Here is a 20161-nt window from a genome sequence, read left to right on the forward strand (position 1 = left end):
ATACACGCTGAACGGCTTTTACGAAGAAAGCTCCTGAAAGCCCTGAAATTTTATCGAGCCCATGATTGAAAATTTTGGTTTTGATGTTTCCATTAGTACATTGAAAAGAAAATTTCACACATCTGGTTTTAAAAACTATGTCGCAAAAAATTACGTATGCTTTCCATTTCGAGTAGGAAAAAAGGACTAGAGTTTACAAAAGAATATCCAAATATCCAAATTCGAGCTAAGGAGTTAAAAAAAAAATTAGGGAATGTCGCTTAAAACCACAGTGCATACAATCATCAGTTAAGCATGGAGGAGGTTCTCTTCTCTCATGCTTTGGGGCTATTTCTCAAATATTGGTGTTGGTAGTGTACTTAAAATCGATGGACGAACGACGGGTGCTTCATTTGTTAACATTCTTAGAGAAATTTCGAAAATAAGTGCAGAGATAATGAACTTGGGGTCGTTTATCTTCCAATAAGATCCCATTCCCCGACGCACATCTCGCCTGACTACTCGCTTTTTTGAACAATTCTTGAATCCAATTGAGCATTTGTGGTTTATTTTTATTTCCAAAATACCAAAAAGCAGCCGTACAAACTTGGAATAATTTTTCTTATAGACGAAGCGTCAACTTGACATTATTCCAATGAAAATATTTGAAATTTGGTTCGAGGCATGCCAAAACGTCTTCGTGCAGTAATTCAGAATAAAGAAGGCAATATTCATTACTAAATTTACTTTTATACCAAAAATTTTTGTATCTTTTTTTTTTAATTTATACTCTTTTGTTTAAGCCCTTTTTTTCTATTCCGGGGAAAAAAATGTGAATTTATAATTGGTTACTTAAATAACCATGTAAATGTAATATTAATGTATGAATTATTAGTGTTTACTTTAATAAAACTGCATTGAAATAACGTCTGTGAAATTTATACTTTCATTTGATGCCTAGTGTACACTAATCTATACTAATCTTGCGTTTCGATTTAAAGCAAAACTTGTTTTCTTTGTCGTTTAAGCATCTCATTTTATTATCCACGCTGCGCGCCATAAGTTGAATGCTTGTTGGAGAATTCACTTTGAGCGATTCGAGGCAGCGATAGCGCTGCTGTGTCAGCTACTTATTAGAAGCCCTACCATAGTTATACTCAGAATCGATTCCCATGTCAATACCGATTGAAAATAATGTGCAAATACTTGCAAACACTCTCTTCACTTAACAGTCGTGGCTTCAAGAAAGTGAAACTCATCCATAACTTTTGACGGAAAAAATACTAAATTTAGCGTTTTCTTCAAGTCCGTGTACTCAACTATTGGTACAGCTTAAAAAGTTTGGCGATCCATTCACACACACATACAAACATATGTATGTAAATTTAAATGAAATAACAACTTTGCTAAGATCTCTACAATTAAGCATTCCACCGCTGGTGCCCCGAGCTACACACATACGTACGTACATACTTATGTATATATGTATATATAATGAGTCAATGCTAAATTAAACAAATCGTTTCCGCTTTTGTACCAGTCACAATATCTTCAGGGCTCTTGAATATTTAAACCTGTGTTTAAATGTCCGCATACATTTTTGAGGTTTAGCTCACGTATGTTCACTGCTACCTCTAGTTACACCCTTTATTTCCGAATTGGGGCACATTTGAACCAGATTTAGCTTATTTCATCAGATTTCACAATTCTTTCTGCAGTGTCGCATTTTTTAAATAGAGTCACCATTCAGTCAATAGTTTTGGCAAATGAAATCAGCGCCGGACAAGCAAGAGATATTAGAGAAAAGAAATATGAAGAACAGTTAAAGATGGACTTTAAGCAAATTGATGAATGAAAATCATAATTAATGATTTGAAAAAGGTATATACGAATTTGACTCGATGCCGGACGATTAAACGATTAGAGTCAGTGCGGTGTGGCCATGGGGGACATCAGGGCGTCATATGAGTTTACCTCAAGGTTGTATGCTGTTTGACGGATGTTGGCCTGCTCTTACATACCTTCGATGATGCGATGAAAATAATTTGTATAATCCGTTTACCTTAGGCACCGCTCAATATGTGTACATATGTATAAATGTCAATATTTAAGTATATAATGTAATATGTAAGAGTATGTGAGATTAAGTTGAATACTTAGTTCAGTCAGAGTTGGCTTTGAATGCTTGGAAATATCTGGAAGCTTCGAGAAAGTTCGGTTGGCCGAGAAAAAGTATAGTTTCTTTTGACTAAGGATTACCATTATTTTGCTTGTAATTACAAATTATTTATTTTTAATGTGTGCATAATTTTTAAACAATAAAAAATACTATATTTTATGTTCTCTAGCCGATTTTGTCCGCCAGGCAAAAAAGCATGAAATTCTCATAAGGCACAGACACAAAGCGGAATCAAATCGGTTATACACGGTTATTACAATCCAATAATGATCACCAACTGCATCCGTTATGAATGTCAACTGTATTCTCTCAGCTTCGAATGGTCTAAGATCGTCTAATGAATGAATGACTATAATAGTTCGATACCTTTACGAAGTACATACACAACCAAATGTGCAATTGGTGGGCAAACGATGAATGAAACAAAACGAATCATTAAATCGTAATTAAAACCGACCCAAAAAATGTCATTAATATTTAACGACATCTGAGAAAGGGTGATAGTTTGCGCTCACGCTCCTGGCTATGGAAGGCAAGCAGAGAAGCAGTGTTTTAGTGAAGCAGCAGTGCTTTACCGTATTTACCGCACAATCGATAGGTATTTATTGCCATTTGGATTACGAACACGTGTACATAAATACATGTATGTACAGATTGTATGCACATTTGTGAATAATTTGATGTGTGTTTATCCATGGACCATGTGCATTGGCTCAGTCCCCGTTGTTGCCAGCGGTTTTCTAGTTGGCGGCAGCAGGTTTGTAGCTGCATCGCATGTGTGTGTACGTGTGTATTCACATATTTATTGTTATTATGCAATTACAGCGGCAGGGAAATGACAGTAACACTTATGGCTCTGTTAAGAATCGTCATCTAATACCGACTTAATTGCGTCCGATTAGACTGCTGAAGGTGATCGAACTTATAGTGTATTTGCTGCTACAACCACAACATAGCGATTGTTTCAACGCGTCAAATATGTAGTTTCGGCTTGTTATTCAATTACTTAATATGAATGTTCGTGTACGAGAAGGCGGTGAAACCAACTATTTATAAACTACTCTACAACTAGTACGGACCGGTGGCCTGACTATGCAGCCGGCAATCTTCTAGGTGTTGATGTTCCGCGAGACGTCAATTTCAGGTGGTTGAAAATAGACATGAAAAGAACTGGTTCTGTTACGGACCAAACCCAAAATCGAAGCAGATTTTTTGATAAACAACTGTGTATAAAAATGTTGGAGTTAAATAAAGTTGTTCATTGGTTAGAAAATTTCAGCTGAAATTCAGTATTTTTGCGACTAGTTCGATTTCGGGCTGGAATGCCTAGTTGTGTGATATTTAATTGCAGGTTACGTATTATGTTGTATGTGCATCTGTGTGTAAATGCAAGTAAATGTTTATGTGTGTACATGTGTGTGGCCGACACACGCTGACACCGCCAAGGTCTCGCCAATAACGACCACAAGCGCTGATTAGTCATTTGTCAATCTTTGGACGAAATTCCAAAAGTGGTTCCTATTAACTGTACTGTGTATGTGATCGCAAGTGCACGCCATGTGTGTGAACGCAAATCAATTGTGGTTTCATAAAATATTTATTTTTGGTAGTTTCTGCTTCGTTGTTCTTTTGGACTGTGCTTATCCCGCTGTCTCGCTGTTGTATGTGTTTTGATTGGCTTCATCTGCACTCTCGCAATATCTATGAATGCGTGTGTATGCTGGAACAATGGCCCAACGTTAATGGTATTAACAATAGATTTTGCAGCTTTCATTATTTTTCGTTATTGTGTTTTTAATAATTGCATGTTTTTGTACTCGCGCAACATGTTGCACAAGAGTATGACAAATTTATTCACCTAACGGCTCAACACTTTAGGATAATCCGAACAGATAAAAGGGAAAGACAAATAAATTTCGTGATTTCCGTCTTTTGTTTGTACCATCTAAACATTTCCAAGACTGAGATATCTACTATGACTTGAAAAGGGAATTAGACACAGGGTGTCGCGCAGGAGTAGGAGTATCTACCGATAGGCCTCTAACAGCTTTGGTATATGTACAATTGTAAATGTTTATTAAAATTTTGATAACTCACTCAAATATTACTTACACAATAGTCAAAATAATTCTGATATCTGACAACTTCCTTCCATAAAAGATGGAAATAGGCCCTTCGGTTGCCTTTATTAAGAGGTTTTTAAAGTGGGCCTCATCATGTGTGTCGAATTTACCTATACTGGGTAATCAAAAAAGTCTTTTCATATTTCCAATCAAACTTCTACTTATTTTTTTTATTCATACTAATAGTACGTACCATTTCGGTCTATCACTTTTTTACATTTTCCTGCTAGAGACATTATTCCATCAATACAAATCAAAAGAATCGTCTCCGTAAACTTCTCACAATTCATTGGTAGGTTGCGTGGCATGCTTCACTTTTTTATAGCAAAATTTCAAAATATAGCGAATTTCTTCATTATTTTCAAAAGACTTTTTCGACTACACAATATTAATAACTTTTGTATCATCCTATCGCGCCCGAGGTTTGTCTTTCCTTACATGTTTGTTTGTATACGAATGCTCAAATTTATTTTTACCTATATTATATTATGATACTTCCGCGTTTGTTTTCGTTTCGATTCATCACGCTTAGAAGCCGCTTTTTGATTCCGATTTTGAATCAACGGAAAAAAACATGAAAATGGCGTAGAGGTAGTAGGCGGAACTTATCTCGTCTTCTTCAAATAGGCACGCAATTTTTCCTTTACTTCTTCACTTAAACACTTGATAACTGTTCTGTTTAATAAACACCACACGTCGCATGAAACAAGTTCAATGTCAAGACACCTAATATGTTTGTGGAATAAAAAACTGAACTTGGATATCAAAGCGCTTAAATCATAATTTCGCAGTCAACACAAAAAGGTCTTAGATGAAAGAAAAAGGTCTTTAGAAACAAAGACACATTTTTCAAATCTTAAATCAATTCCAGCTCTTTCGGTGCTTTCGGAAGGCGAATGTTTACGTAAAAAGGTGTTGCCGTGCTTCTCTAAGTTGCGGGGCAGCGAGACTATCTTTTCACCACTTTCTTAAAAATCAATAAATATTTAGTAGTGTACTTAATGGACTTAATGGTCAGCACTCTGAAGCTTTGAAAATGTGTCAAAAAGTTAAATAAAGCACATACATATGTTTGTGTACATAGTGTTTACATATGTATGTATGTATATCGAATTATGTGGTATTAGTTATGGACAGAGTGACGAAGTTTGATATTATAAGCAGCCCGTGATCGCATTCACTTTACATCCATTATACTCGGATAAGAATGGGGAAGATAATAAAACATTAGTTAACGCTGTTAAGCAGCTTGTTAGCGACCCTTTGCGAGGTTGAAAGCATTTTTGTCATTTCAGTTAACGCGCAAATACAAACACAAACGAACGCGACACTGCTCAAAGAAATCGTCGTTCAATCGCCAAGTCAAGCTGGCGATCACAAATCGATCTGAGCAAATATTTGGGAGTCTGATTAGCGGCGCGGCGCGGTTTATGCACTTACTACTGCTCTTGAATAATCCATGTATGTATGTACCATATATGGCCGTGGATGGCGGTAAAGGGGGGAGGAGATGTTTGTTGGACACTTGCCAACGGAATATTACGTTAATTCGATGTTGACTCTTGGGTTATTTTTCTGCCAAACGTTTATTGGGTGAGCAAATATTTATATTAATGAATTTCGTTCCCTTTTTTCGTATGTGTGGGCTTAATGAACGGTCTCAACTGCAATATCGACATGGAAATTCAACAACAAGGGCTGCGAAAATTGGCAATATGCTAATTTCCTAATGACACACACATACACATTTATTATTTCTTAAAAGTGTGCCTACAATTCCCCATCATTTTCTGCCTTCAAACGTTGAAATCAAAAAGCAGACAAGATAAGACACCAGTTTTGTTTCATTGGTGAAACAAAAGCCGTAGTCAAGAATTTCAGTAGCGGCTTCTTGTATCACACTAAATGCGAGGCGATCCTTTGACACTGTGCGCGTGATTGCACCTGATCTTGTCTGTATCTGTGGAGTATCTGGAGCATTCGCTTTCAACGAATGCGACATTTGAACACAAATGAATCTCTGTGGAGACACTCATGTGTTCATTGAACAGCTCACTGCACACAAAACAGATAACGCCGATAGCTCACTGCGCATGCGCCACATCTTAAGTCTTCATGTAATCCTTCTGATCGATTTCATTTAAACTTCTTGCTTTAATTTTTTGTATTATTTATTTTAAGATATAAGAACATTGTCTTTTCCGCCTTTTGTGCTCTTCGTTTTTGTCAATTCCATCCGTTGATTCATCTCTTGCGTTTAGAGTTCGTAAATAATTTTGCACTTGGTTTCACACTTTAAACTATTTTAATATCCGCGCTTCCAGTTTTTTCAGCTTGTCTCTGTATTTATGTTATTTGCCTTTCTAACCATGCTGCTCGTGCTCCCGCCTTCGCCCCACTTGGTGTTAACTTTGTTGCTACTTTTTGCGTCAATGCTGATTTTTTCGCACGCTCAACGCCTTAGTGTGCATTCGCGTCAGTTCATCTTCGGAAAACTGTCATGTCGCAACAGCGCTCAGAGCTTTGTGTTTTGTGTATTGCGAACGGCACTCGCCGTTGCCTTCGCGTCAGTCGCGGTTCCCTTGCTGATCATTAAGTTTCTTTACATTTTACAATTTTTACGAATGTTATTGAGATTCTTTACTACTTCCTCACTTCGCAAAGCGTTTTCCTTTAGTCGTTTATTCGTTTCTATCATAATTTCACAATTGAGTGAGTTTGGTCGTTTGCTTTTAATTAATTTATCAAGTCATTGATTAAGCACTGAGTCTCCTTGGGCCAACCAAAAATAAGGTTCTCATTACGAGGATGAGGTTGAGCTTTCTTACTGTTTTTGTCCACATTTTATAAGAGTAGCAGTAAGCCGTCTCAGCGAATGAGTTTGGACTTTTTTCTTCTAGAGATTTTATTCTATTGTTAGAAGGAATGCAAGTGCCGATACACGAACTTTTTATGCCCCATTATTTTCATAAACATATTTTACTATAACCACAATAACATTGAACTAATTTATTTCTTGAGCAAGAAAAACAGATTTTCACGCCTACTGCGACTGCTTTTCACATCATTTTCGAAAGTTTTCAAACCGAGAAGCACGTTTAAAGTAGATTAGCAGCCATTCTCAGTGGAGACCAATAATCAAGTAGCTACATGAATGCCCAATTAAAATTTTCAGGAAGAAATGTATGGAAAATTCAATTTATGTATAGACCCCACTGAGTACTTTGACAAGCACGTTAGCGGTAAATTTGGGTGGTGATGAAGTTAAGCGCAGTATTGTCGCTCCGCCGCTTGGTGTTCAACACTTTAGAAAATCCTTCAAGTAACTCCAAGTACGTCTCAATAGCGTGCAACAAATAATAGAAACTTCACAAAAAGTTATAATAACTAGAATGTTGAAATAATTCTTAAGTTCAATAAGAAGAGACCATAGCATGTAAGCGACTGCAACGACTGTTGCGACTGTTGGTTGTTGGCATTCGGCTGTCGCCTGTCGCCTGTCGCCCGTCGTGTCACACATTGGACCTCAAACAACCAAATTGCTTGCATGCAACATCAATTTGCCATATTGTCAGTTAGACAGTTTGCGTTGCAGCGTGCTTCAGTGTAGAGTGTTCGGTTTCTTTTTCGTGTCCACCTGCCGCCCACCCCTTTCCCGCGTATGCCTTTCGCTTCGTAACTCTGCTCCAATTCATTTAAGAAAACTGCCTTGACAGCGCTGACATTTTCTTGAGTGACGTATAAAATGATGTCGTGTCGCTGTGTTGTTGGCTGTTTCTTGTATCGGCAGCTTTAGTTATTCTGTTGGTTTTGCTATTGTTGCTGTTTCATTTCTCCGTCGATGACAAAGACGTTGACTGTTTGAATTCTTACGCGATATTAGCCGTTCAACCCCTCTGCCAGTCACAGCCCACCGCTGTCTTCCTCAGACATTTCTAGTTGCTCACTTCAATGTCGGCCATAATGTTCAACCCTTCCTGTTGTTAAGCAATTAGAAATTATTAACGAAATGTGTCCTGAAATTCCAGTCATATGCTAAGATTACGCCAGGTTCCCAGAATTCAGCAAGTAATTCTACAGCGAGACACGCGCAAATACACTTCTATTGGTAGAACTTATCAAAGCCTTTTTAAGGCCTGCACTCGATGCATCGACAGTGCCGTTGAATAGAATTGGTCGTTCTTAACTTGTACATTAACTTTCGAAAGCGAACTTCCAATAACATTCCAATAATGTCCCTTTGCCATATGTATATATATGTAATACATTATGTAAATATGTTTGGCAGTTTGTACGAATATTATGTTTAAGAAGGCATTCCCTCAGTCCACAGAATTTGGTGTTTCAGCGGAAAGACTCACTAGTGCTAAGTATGCTAAGTTTCCTAAACGTAGCAAATTTGTCAATCAAAACAATTTCAATTCATTTCACAGCATTTAATTTTATTTCGTTTCTTCTTCGGCTGCAGCGGGTAAGGAAGTTCATTTGCAGTAAACCATTCGCTTCATGACTTGTATGTATGAAATAACACATGTATGTGTATGTGTGTGCGAGGGACCTTAAGTAGCACTAGCGGTCAAAAAGGGGCAATGGGGACGCAAGCGGTAAAATTGGGTTTTTATAGCTGCGGGTTGCGGGCGTTGGTTTACGAATGGCCAACCGGGCCACTGTACCTCGCCGAGCGCTCGCCACGAAGCGACAGCCATCAAACGAGTTGTGAAACCAATTCAATCCATGGGAACCGCACGATTGGTTGTCATTTTGTCAACAAATTGCAAAACGTGTGCACATGCACGTACATGCGAGTGTGTGTGTGCCCACCGGTATACGCGTATATCATGTGACATGTGTGTATGTGTCGGGAGATGGGAGTGTGTGTGTTTCAGGTTGGTTTGACATGGGAACCGTGTGGGTACATGACCATAACGTGGCCATGTGGTCATGTGGTACGCAGGCACTCGCGGTTAATACATGTAAGTGTGTATGTGAGTACCGCCAGCCCAAACGTGCTGCCGAGCAATGGTATCGAATGTCGGCAAAATATGCGGAGAAAATGTGCAAAAACTTGAGACGATTGTATGTGCATAAAATAGTAACATATTTACAATATACATACATGCACACATATACATAAATATATGTATATATGGTGGACGTTGGAGTGGATGCATTTATGTGTGTAATGCAATTGTAAATTTGCCCGCAGCGATGGTAATTGGTGGCGTAGCGGGCAAAACAAAATGCAAAGAGCGCGAATGACGCAGGGCTGATGCCTATAAACACACACCAACGCAATAGCACAACGATCATAACGGCCCTAGCAATAGTGGCAAAAGTCAGAGCCAACGATATCTGAGCTTATTGCGCCTTGCCATTGCCACTGTCGTCGCCGCCACCTCATTCGGATATTATGATTTGAGTCGCCACAACAGACGAGTGAGGGCCGGCCATGGGGTGAGGAGTCAAATCGCAAGTAAGTGCGCAAAGTGGACGAAACTCGAAAGAAATGTGCGTCGCGTAAGTGTCATTTAAGCGGCTTAGCTTGAGGTTGCGAGACGAATTTGCCGACTTCCTCATATGCAGACATGTCTATGTACAAATACATATGTATGTATGTACATGTGTGTTTGTTATGGCGACAATAAATGCATGGCGGTGTTTAATGCTGAATCCTAAAACTCAATCTGGACAATGCAAAGCGAAAAACAGCAAAATGGAATTTGTGAATAAAATGTTATTCCCCGCCTTTTAAACTCTCTTTTCTTTCACGTAGAATGTCGATCACACATGCCGATCGTCGTGGCTTCCTGCCATGTAGCGCTGGCAAGACCTACTCTCTGCACTGCAATCAAGTGTGAGTGAGTAAAGTGTGACCCGGAGCCATTATTTCTGATTGTGTTGAAAGCGGCTCAAGTATGCGGTAATCGGTTTCAATTTCGTCGATTCGCAGTTACGAAATCTGCCACATAAGAAGCAAATGATTAGTCGAAACAGAAAGAGAAGACTTTTGCTTGCAGAGAAACAAGTTTTCGTCGATCATCACAACGTTGCCTTGAACGGGGGACGGACAGCAGCTCAAGGATACCGTTGCTGTGCTCGCTTCGCGCCAGCAGTGCGCAGCCCAGGCACCTGAGTAGCAACGACATGGCAACCACGGCAACACATTTCGCTCCACCACAGCTAATCCCATCGGCAGCAAGGTGAATTGAACGCGGCGGCGTATGTGGATTGCTCAGGTAATTCAATGTAATTGCTTTGTGACTTATGAGCAATTTTCACTGCTGCCTCAACTACGCCGGAGTCAGCCAGGAAAATCATTGCACAGCAGAGTTTGAACGGATTTCAACGCTTCATGCGCGATTGCCCTATTTCGACCTTGCAATAAAACTGCGGAAAAAGGTGGAAGGGGGGCGGCAGTGTCAGAAACTAGATGCTTGCAAATAAGCTTCAGCGGTTTGGTGGAAATATCAAATTAAAATGCGTGCATATTTTACGAAAAGCTTTTGAGATATCACAGAATAAGTTAGACCATACACTAGCGCTCAGGAGTTAAATATATTGATTATATTACAGTCTAGAGGTAAAATAACTAGAAAGATATCACAAGGCGGGTCACTTTAAGGCACATCACATTCGGTCCATTCCTTTTGGATTTTAAGCCAAAGCAAGGGCAGTTTCTCCAAGACTAACGGCATAAATGTCGCAGCTATTAAAAAAAAATTTAATTGCAAACCAGTTTCTGCCAATTGTATGGTACTAGTTTCTGAATTCTTATATTCTCATTTGTCATAATTATTTACTCTGCGCTTATACATGTGTGTGTCCAAGCGCCTGACTCTGTTCGGTAATCACAAGAAATACGCGAACCAGTAAACATATCATACATGTGCATGTAGTATGTATGTAATATCGTATAACATAAACAAATATTCTATTTACTCGTTGGCATTACTCCGCTCACCTCACATGCAAAAACCTTTCTGTCTAAGTGGCGCAATTGTTGCAATTAAGGTGAGTAGGGAAGGGCAATATTTCGCACTTGCTTGATGTTGGTCACTCATGGCGCCAACGCAAGATCATTTGAGAAGCCTGCGAACTTGGAGGACCAATGGAAATCTAATGGAAGGCTTGTTTTACATATTGAATTTCTGCAAACGGTCAGTTTATATTCTAAGAAAGACAGTCGCAGTACGCAGGCTTGTACGGCGTACACAAATATCGGCAGCCGATAAGCGAAGCGACTCTGCTGGTGATATTTTCGCAAATTGCTTTTGCTGTTGCTCCAGGTTGGCGCTCTGCAGTCCAATGGCTGTCGCAACAGCAAAGCTTGGTCGGTACGTTTCGCATGCGTTTGCTGGTGCCTTCACAGTTGCTTGACAAGCAGGAAATTACGTGCAATTACATGTCGTTCGCGTGAATAAATGCAATTGTGCGACAAACGTGACGGCGTCGTACGTGCTGTTATTACCAACAGCCCCTCATTTCACGAACACTCAGATGGCCATCCGCTACACCGCTGCTTTGTCCTTAATTTCTTATAAAGTTTTACTGTTACCTTTGGAAATTATATTACATATGCAGAATTGTTTATTTTTTTTTTTGTAATATTAAGTTTGCGTGTTTCCATTTGAGCTTCATCGCAATCCTAACGATGAGCGATTTTCAAAGAATAATCGGAGGAATGCAGTGCTTGCATAAATTCATATTAAGTGCATTTCTGCTGTAAAAATCCCAATGTTTACTAAATCAAAACATGTGACTAAGAAAAGCACTCCCTAAAAGTGACAGAAGTGGGGTTCCTCTGTTGTCCTTTTTAGTCAACACTAAGCAACTCTAAAAGTATCTTCTGCCATATGTGTATCCACTTAAACTCCCGTTTTTGTTTTTTTTTTGAGTGTGATCGGAAGCAGAACTTTTCGGTTTAGCAAGTAGAAGTCAAGAAATGAAGTAAATACTGCCAACTGTGATAAAAGAAATACAAATCTGACAGCTCTAACCGTTGGGCTTTTAGCTTAGCACTTGATTTAATTTGCTGGTACTTTTATTTCAATTAGTACTTAACATATATTTATCAGTTTTTGGTATATAATAGCTACCCATGCTGTACTCCGAGAAGACGTTCATGAAGAATCGAACAGAAATTAATACTTATAATACCTCTGACTTGTGGCAACTCTTTCCAACAAATATGTATAAATTTTCTTAAGTATATTTAAGCCCATTAACTTATGTTTATTCATATATACGCATATACATATGTATGTTTTGAGCGGAGTGGGAATTTCAGATGGGACCAACATTATATACATGCATACATATGTAAAGCAATATGCATGAATGTGTTTTTTATTAAGGGATTATATGGTACTTAACGGCTTCATCATACACAGTATATTTCTATTATTTAAATTGTATAAAGCATATAGATTTAAATCCTCAGTTGAATTTGGCAACATTGAATAATAATCTCTGCTAAATTTTGTGCTGATGCATTGGCAAATAAAAAGTTTTCCATGCAAGCATTTGAATTTGAGGGGTCACTTTATATGACACATAGTTGTCCGATATATGCGATTGCGACAGGTGGGAAGGGCCATTGGTAGACGAAAACGTGTGCAAACTTCAGATCGATATTTCAAAAACTAAGGAACTAGTTCTCGTATACACAGACGGACATGAATCTAAGGGCCTCAGCTCTTCCTCCGGGTCGTTTTTACACATTTATACTTTAAAGGATTCCCGAAGTTTACCTCCGGATGTTATAAACTTCGTGGCAAACTTAATGCTGCGTATATATGTATATGATTAAAAATTTTCAAGAATTTAGCGGGTTTTCGCGCATAAAAAATACAATACAGGGTGTTCAGATCTAATAAATGAAGTAGTTGGGTATGGAAAGTGGAGAAGCTTTAATTAGTTTGTGAAATTGCTTGAGTTTCGTGCGATTATCCACAAAAGAAATACACGCAACGGCATACAAGGCATCCAAGGCACACATTCACAACCACGCCGTGTTGCATAGCAAGGCGAATAGAAACACGTACAGTTGTATTTGATTGCTGCTACAAGCACTTAAATACTCGAACTACGTTCATGCTTTTCTAAGTACGTAAGAGCAAGCGTGTAGACACGTAAAGGTTGTGACACATCATCATTATGCCGGCTAATCTCAGCTAAAGCGCGAATCAAAAAAGTTGTCGAGCGCATACTCAAGTTTGCTAGCGGAGAGGGCGGTGGGTTGCTTGGAGCGGGAAAAAGTCGCAGCCCGGTTCAACCCATTTGCGATAACTAATTTGCCGGTGCTATCAAGATGCATACGAATTGCGATGCACAAAGTCGAATGGCATCAACAACAGCTGAATTATTATCAATTTACATGTATGCATATGCGTGTTTGTATATGTGTATGTGTGTATGCATGTATGTAGGTATATTTTATGAGATCGTTGTAACGGAGAGGAAGGCAACGTTTTACTACTTAATAGCTGATAAACAAGGCAAACTGCAAGCTTTGTTGGATAAGCTGCGCCACTGGAAGCGTCACTCGATGTGCGAATAATTGCGATAAAACGACTTTTTGCCGAGGCACCCGCTTAGCTTGGGATCACCACGCTTAGCAATGGCCGTGAAAATTGTAGGTGGCATGTTGCATGTGCAGTGTTGTTGGCAGAATACCTCAACAATTGCGGTGTTGACTATTTGCAAGCAGGTGTTTCGATACCATTTGCAGCCTAATAAATTAAATATGGCCAACAGCTTTCCCAATATATGAGGATTAATGTTGCATAAGAAGATATCTATTTTGTACTTTTACGGTAGAAATCTAAAACAAGAAGCTACATACATACATACATACTTAAAACTAATTTAGAATGTCTGGTGATATTTATTCAGAGTTATAGGTCTTTTAACAGCCTCTAACATAAGCGTTATGAGGGATGTGTGATAAGGTTTAACTGATTTTCACAATTTAGTATGAAGTGCAATCGGCTTATTCGCTTGTAGCTTACGAGATGTGACAGATATCAACTCGTCTATTTTCCTTTACCTGCAACGTTTAGTTAGAGCCCTTATAGTAGGAAGCACTTACATTATCGAAGTAATGTAACTTATATGTACATATGTGAGAATATATTTGAGTATCAAAGGAATTCAGTACTGAATGTTTTTGTATTGTTATTTGAACTTCTTTTCTTTTTTCTTTCATTGTTAACATTTAGATGACAACGTATTTCTCTTTCTCTCAGCTCAGGCACTTTTCCTCATACTTGCCTCAGCTGATGGTAAAAACGGGCCAAAATCGTGTTTATAGTGACTGATTGCAAAATCAGAGCCTATGTATATAGTACATATAAAACACTCATACACTCATATGTCGTATATAAAAAAGTGCATGTGAATGGCAGTAAAGGATTTTGCAAAACTTTTGGGAGTCCTGGATTTGGCTTGTCGAATATAAATCAATACTGCTGTTGTCTAATCAGGTAGCATATTATTTAGATATGTTGCATGTAGAAATCTTACTAAGGTGGAGAAATAAAATACTCTTATTTTCGTTATTTCATGATGGCGTCAGTTTCATAAAAAACACTTCTAATTGTTGTCTGCGGCGCTTTTCTCTTATTTTGTGGTAGGACGGTTAGTTGAAACGAGGCTAATTTGCGACGCGCGCGTTCATTTTAATGATTGTGTGTTCCCACCGTAATATAACTCTAACTATTTGGCCCTTCTTACATGCGTGTGGGAACTCTGATGGGGCTGATTTAGTTACTTTAAATTCATAAACTTTTGTCTGCGTCGAAAAAATCCAACAAATTCACAACTTTGGACATTTTCCACGAGGCCAAGCCACATATATTGTAGTTACACGCCGGCGATGGCGCTTGCATTTCTTGAAATGTTTCTTTATAGAGCACTTCAGGTGGCTTACATTAATGTTTCTGTTAACTGCTAATTACTTTTATTGTTTTGCTTTTCGTTATACGGTCATATTATGATCTTAGACAGAGAAATATTTTTATCTGGTACACATCTCAGTAAGTGTGGCCTTAAGCATATTTTTATATTAAATATTTTTATGAAAGGGAAAATCAGTTCTCAGTTAAACTCCGTTATAAATCTGGAACCAGCCATCCGGATTTCCCTTATAAGAAAGCAAAATTGGGATAAATACATATGCACATTAACCTAAATGAGTTTGATTGCCAAACAGTGTTCTATTGCAGTTGTGCTTCTGGTTCTTCACACAACATAAACAACCACAGCGAGTTCATTACTTTGAAACATTACAACATTACGTTTAAATTGCGATCATACATATGCATATGTATATGTACATTTGTATTCGTGTGAAATTTCGAATAGGTCATCTATTGGCTAGTTATGCAAAAAACGACTGCGTTTCAGCACCAATAATTAGCTTTGACATTTAATTAGCGTGAACTTAAAAAATGAGCAAATATGAATTGCGAGGCGTAACGGTGTGAAATTATTGTAAATACATATATGTGGTCGGTGTGTTTGCTCGCCAAACAAACACATTACAACAAATAAAATATTTCCACCGGCACAGAACTATTCCGCTTGCATACACATAGGCACATACATATGCACATATGTATGTATGAATGTATGTAAACGTAAATCGCATGCGAATTTTACAAAACTAATTACAATCTATGCCTGTATGCATTGGGACATATGTGTGTGTAGTCCACAGCTTTTGCTTGCAACGTTCGAGAGCTATCGATTTCCTATACCGGAAAATACGGGGTGGTGCGCAGGTTGAAATAGGGACGATCATTTTATTAACGAGTATTTGCCTTTTATGACACACAAATTATTCGGAAATCTAATCGATGAGTTGTGTAAAAAATAGTGGATCGCGGAAAGTAATGTGCACTTGTATTATTTAAATAAATCGTTTATTTAGAGTATGTATGTACTGTTAATTCGAAATTCCATTGTTTGCATATATTGTTTTTGTGTGCTATTTCGATATTACACGATTTGCTTTTTTAATTTATAAATAAAATTTTCGGGTATGTATAGCCGATTTGATTCCCTACTCCGAATGTCGGCCGTAAAAATTTATTGAGCATTGTTCGGTGGAAACGCATATAATTGCACAATTAAATTTTGTAAATTTCACGCAACACTAAATTAATTACTGCACTAGCAATCAAATAGTGTGCAAATAATGCAACACACTTTTTATTAGTGCAAATGGGAATGTATATGTGTGTGCGTTCTAATAGAACTGTTGTTGCAAACGTTATTTTTGTCGAATTATCCAGCAGATGCAGTGCTTTATTGCATAATAATTTCTAACCTTTGAACTCGGCAATGGAGAAGGTGTTTTCAAATTCTTTGTCACGCTGTCAAACTACCGTTATCCCACATTCACTTAGTTAAGTTAGCTCTAGGTAATTACTTATGGCTATTAAGAACGTCAGCTCACCTGTTCAAGGAACCCGTGTTTATATCTCCAAAGTTGAGCAATGTTAGAAAACGGAATTCCGCTGCTGAGCTGTTTCAGTTGTTTTCACTTTTCAACACAATAATCGCTGAGCTTCAGTACTGTGGCATTAGTTGCCAGTTTAGCGGGATAACGTTATTCTTTTTCTAATTATTATTATTTTCTTCAATAAAAAACTAATCAAATCACAGCACTGAGATTTTCAAATGAAGCGTCAGCAGTAGATCTATATCCGAAAGCCAAGCGAACATATGTATATGCACACATTTTTATATATTATATGTATGTATATACATACATGGCTTTGTGTGTACTTTCATTTCAATGTAGTTTTAGATTGATTTTCACTTTATTCTAGGCTTATTATCAATATTTTTTATATTTCCAGTTCTCAGCATGTGGCTGCGGTTATCGAAAAGAGAAAATTAGCAAACTTCTGGTTCTTATTAGTTAGTATTTGTTTAATTTCGGTTTATTAAATACTTCGCGGAATTCTGCACGCCACTGCCGTAGTTGGAAGCGAAACTCGAAAACTTGCCAGCAGGCATTATTAACAACAAGTGCAACAACAAATACGGCGGTCATCGGCAACATTATCGTTTCGTCGTTCTTATTCTCGTCGCCAATTTGTCGTTGTCGTTGTCATCTTCGCTGCTGTGTCGCCATTGAATTTGCGACTTTTGTACAATACCCGACCAGAGTCGCCGAGACCCACACATGCACACACATACACTCAGTGGCACTGGCAAATGCTTCACCACCACACACAGGCGCTTGCATATTCCTCCATATATTTGTTCAGCACGCCTGCAAACACACACATGTGCGCACACACATGGATGCAAATTGCCCGCATTCGCACTCTTATAAGACCTCACTCAAACACATATACACACCCTGCCTATTCACGAAACTGAAATACATAACACCCATAACACGGCTACCAGATCCCAATGTTCAGCGCCCGACAAGGGCTTTGCCATATATCCACCTACTAAAACACAACAATAAAACAACACAAACATCGGCGAATACGACTCAGCCAATGACACTGGACGACAAAATTACGAAGAGAGACGACGAAAAAACTCCATAAAAATGCCAGTGCGACAACTGCGACAGCAGCAGTGACAGTGGCGGCGGCAGCGCAGCGGCTGAGCAGCGAGTAAAGGAATAAAAAACCCACATCACACCACCACCTAATCAAGAGTAACAACAACAAGGCTGAGAAATGCAAAAGAGTCGCCAACCAACACGGAGGCAAAAACTAAGAATTGACAAAGACGACCGACGTTGGCGGTAGGAAGTTGGTGAGGACTGGAAAGCGTCGCCATTGGCGTATGTTGTTGACGCCGAGGAGGTGGGTGGTAGGGAGTGTGACTTTGTTGCCGCCGTTGCAGGAGTTGTCGTTGGTCGTTTTTAAAATGTCGCTGGCAAGGAGTGATGAGCTCCATTCGGCCGCTTGCTTATGTAAGTGCTGTTTGGTTACGTTCTCGGGCTTTATTGGTGTCTTTTTAGGGGACGTTTTTTCTGTGCTGCTTCAATGTATTTTGCACTTTGTTGTTCATATGGTGAGCTAGAATAGTATGAATTCTAGTAATGGTAATGGTGCTCCATGTGATGATGTGTTTTTTTAAATATTCGTTTACACAACTTTTTTGGAATTAAATTTTTGGAACACATTTTCTTTTAAAAAATTTGTATTCAGCAAAAAATGATGTTTCTATCACAAACAAATAAACTTGTATGCACATTAAAACGCTATTTTTCTGTAGTTTAATGAATTGCTTATATTTACACTTTTTCACAACAAAATCGTATTGAATTTTTATGAAATATATATTTTCGAAACACCAAAGAGCGATTGTGTTTTAGCGACGGTAAATCGTTTCGAACGTCGTCACCAGGCCACAATGCGAACAGCGCTTCGTTACCGTATCTTCCGTACCGTACTGTATCTGCCTGGCTAGCTATCTGTATCTGTGTGAACAGCGCGGTGACGTATCGTGCCGTGAAGACTCACAGCGAACGGGTGTTTTTTACTTTTTGCTGGAGTTCGACTGCTACGTCGTTCTGATGTCTGATAGTCTTTGTGGTCGCCTTTTGGTGGTTGAGTAACGCAGACAGCGGAGCGCGTACATTCGGTGTCGAACTGGCGAGTCGGCGAGTCGCAAGCCACTGGAGTGACTACTGGCAATACAGTAATGGACGACCAGACTGCTGTGCAGTGCGACCATCGAAACAGCCATTCGAATGAGCCAACAGCGAAAGCTAACCCATATCATCTCCAACTGTGCCTCAATCTATACACTCTGTGTTGTTGGGTGACTGGTGAGGGGTCGATTGGAGCGGCAGAAAAGCCGCAGCCCTAGCCACATCCACATTTATTTATCACAACAATTCTGACCACAAACGTAGCCACAGCCACGAACAGCAGCGAACGCCAACGTTGACTGAGGCTGAGAGTTTCAACATGAGTTTAGGCCTGACAACGAGGAGGCAACGAAGAGAGCGCTGCGAAAACAGCAAATGAGAAAAGAGCGTTTTGCTGCACACACACATTGCTAAAATTTTGTATATAAATCTTTTTTATACATTTTAAAAGAGTGTATTTCTTCAATTTTTTTATTTTCTTCAATAAAAACTAAAATGCACTTGACAATGGTGCCCGTATTTTTGGATTTAACTGAATACACTAATAAAATATAAGTATACCTTTTTGGATCTAGAAGCGAAACAACCGTTGTATATAAGAGTATAGTTAAATAACAAAGCTGAAAATATAATTTGTTTTGCTTCCCTTTTAATATTTGCGATGCTTGTCATGAAAAAGCTCAGGTTTTTGTATCAAATTCAATCCCAAGAGTTTATTTTATGCAATATAAAAATCAAATATTGTGTGGTAGGTGAAGACCATATTCGGGTCTTTATCAAATGATTATCAAATATGAATGGTTGTATTATTCCGACAACTCTTATTTAATTAATTATTTTATATACATATGCAGGTATGTTTGCAGATATGATTCATATAAACATATTCGTACATGTAAGGTAAATAGCCTAGAAGAACACTAAAGAAAAACTTCGATTAGATTCGGGATTTACTACTTAGTACTCACCTATTATTCGCCTGTACCTAACTACATATGTATGTACTTGAATCTATATACATACCTATGTATAAATCCATAGACATTCATATACGCAAGTATTGATTATATATCGGCAGCACGAGAAGCCTCATGGCTAGTGAATGGTCTGCATGTAGGGACCAGTGTTTCGACTTTACCCACCGTCGCTGGCTATGCAGCTGTCTTTGATGTTTGTGTCGTCGTCACATAGCCAACATCGTCTCCATCGTCGCAACCGCAACCACACATCGCCATTTGGCCCGAGTCG

The 20161-nt window shown here is 38.6% G+C and overlaps 1 protein-coding gene across 3 annotated transcripts in view; it reads right to left on the reverse strand.

Moving 5' to 3' along the window:
• Nucleotides 1-19318, reverse strand: part of LOC108964966 — a 31449-nt gene extending 12131 nt beyond the window's left edge. The window contains exons 1-3 of one of the 3 annotated variants that reach the window (XM_018927057.1): nt 18694-19318; nt 17058-17161; nt 16742-16985 (exon numbers count right to left, since the gene is read on the reverse strand). The gene's annotated coding sequence lies outside the window, so the exon portion shown is untranslated. Of the gene's footprint in view, nt 1-16741; nt 17162-17242; nt 18429-18693 lie in introns of those variants that run through there. The other 2 variants (XM_018927056.1, XM_018927058.1) reach the window with 2 other exon arrangements.
• Nucleotides 19319-20161: the final 843 nt, after the last annotated feature.

Source organism: Bactrocera latifrons, unplaced genomic scaffold, assembly GCF_001853355.1.
Source record: "Bactrocera latifrons isolate USDA-ARS-PBARC rearing strain unplaced genomic scaffold, ASM185335v1 scaffold_130, whole genome shotgun sequence".
Taxonomy (NCBI): Eukaryota; Metazoa; Arthropoda; class Insecta; order Diptera; family Tephritidae; genus Bactrocera; species Bactrocera latifrons.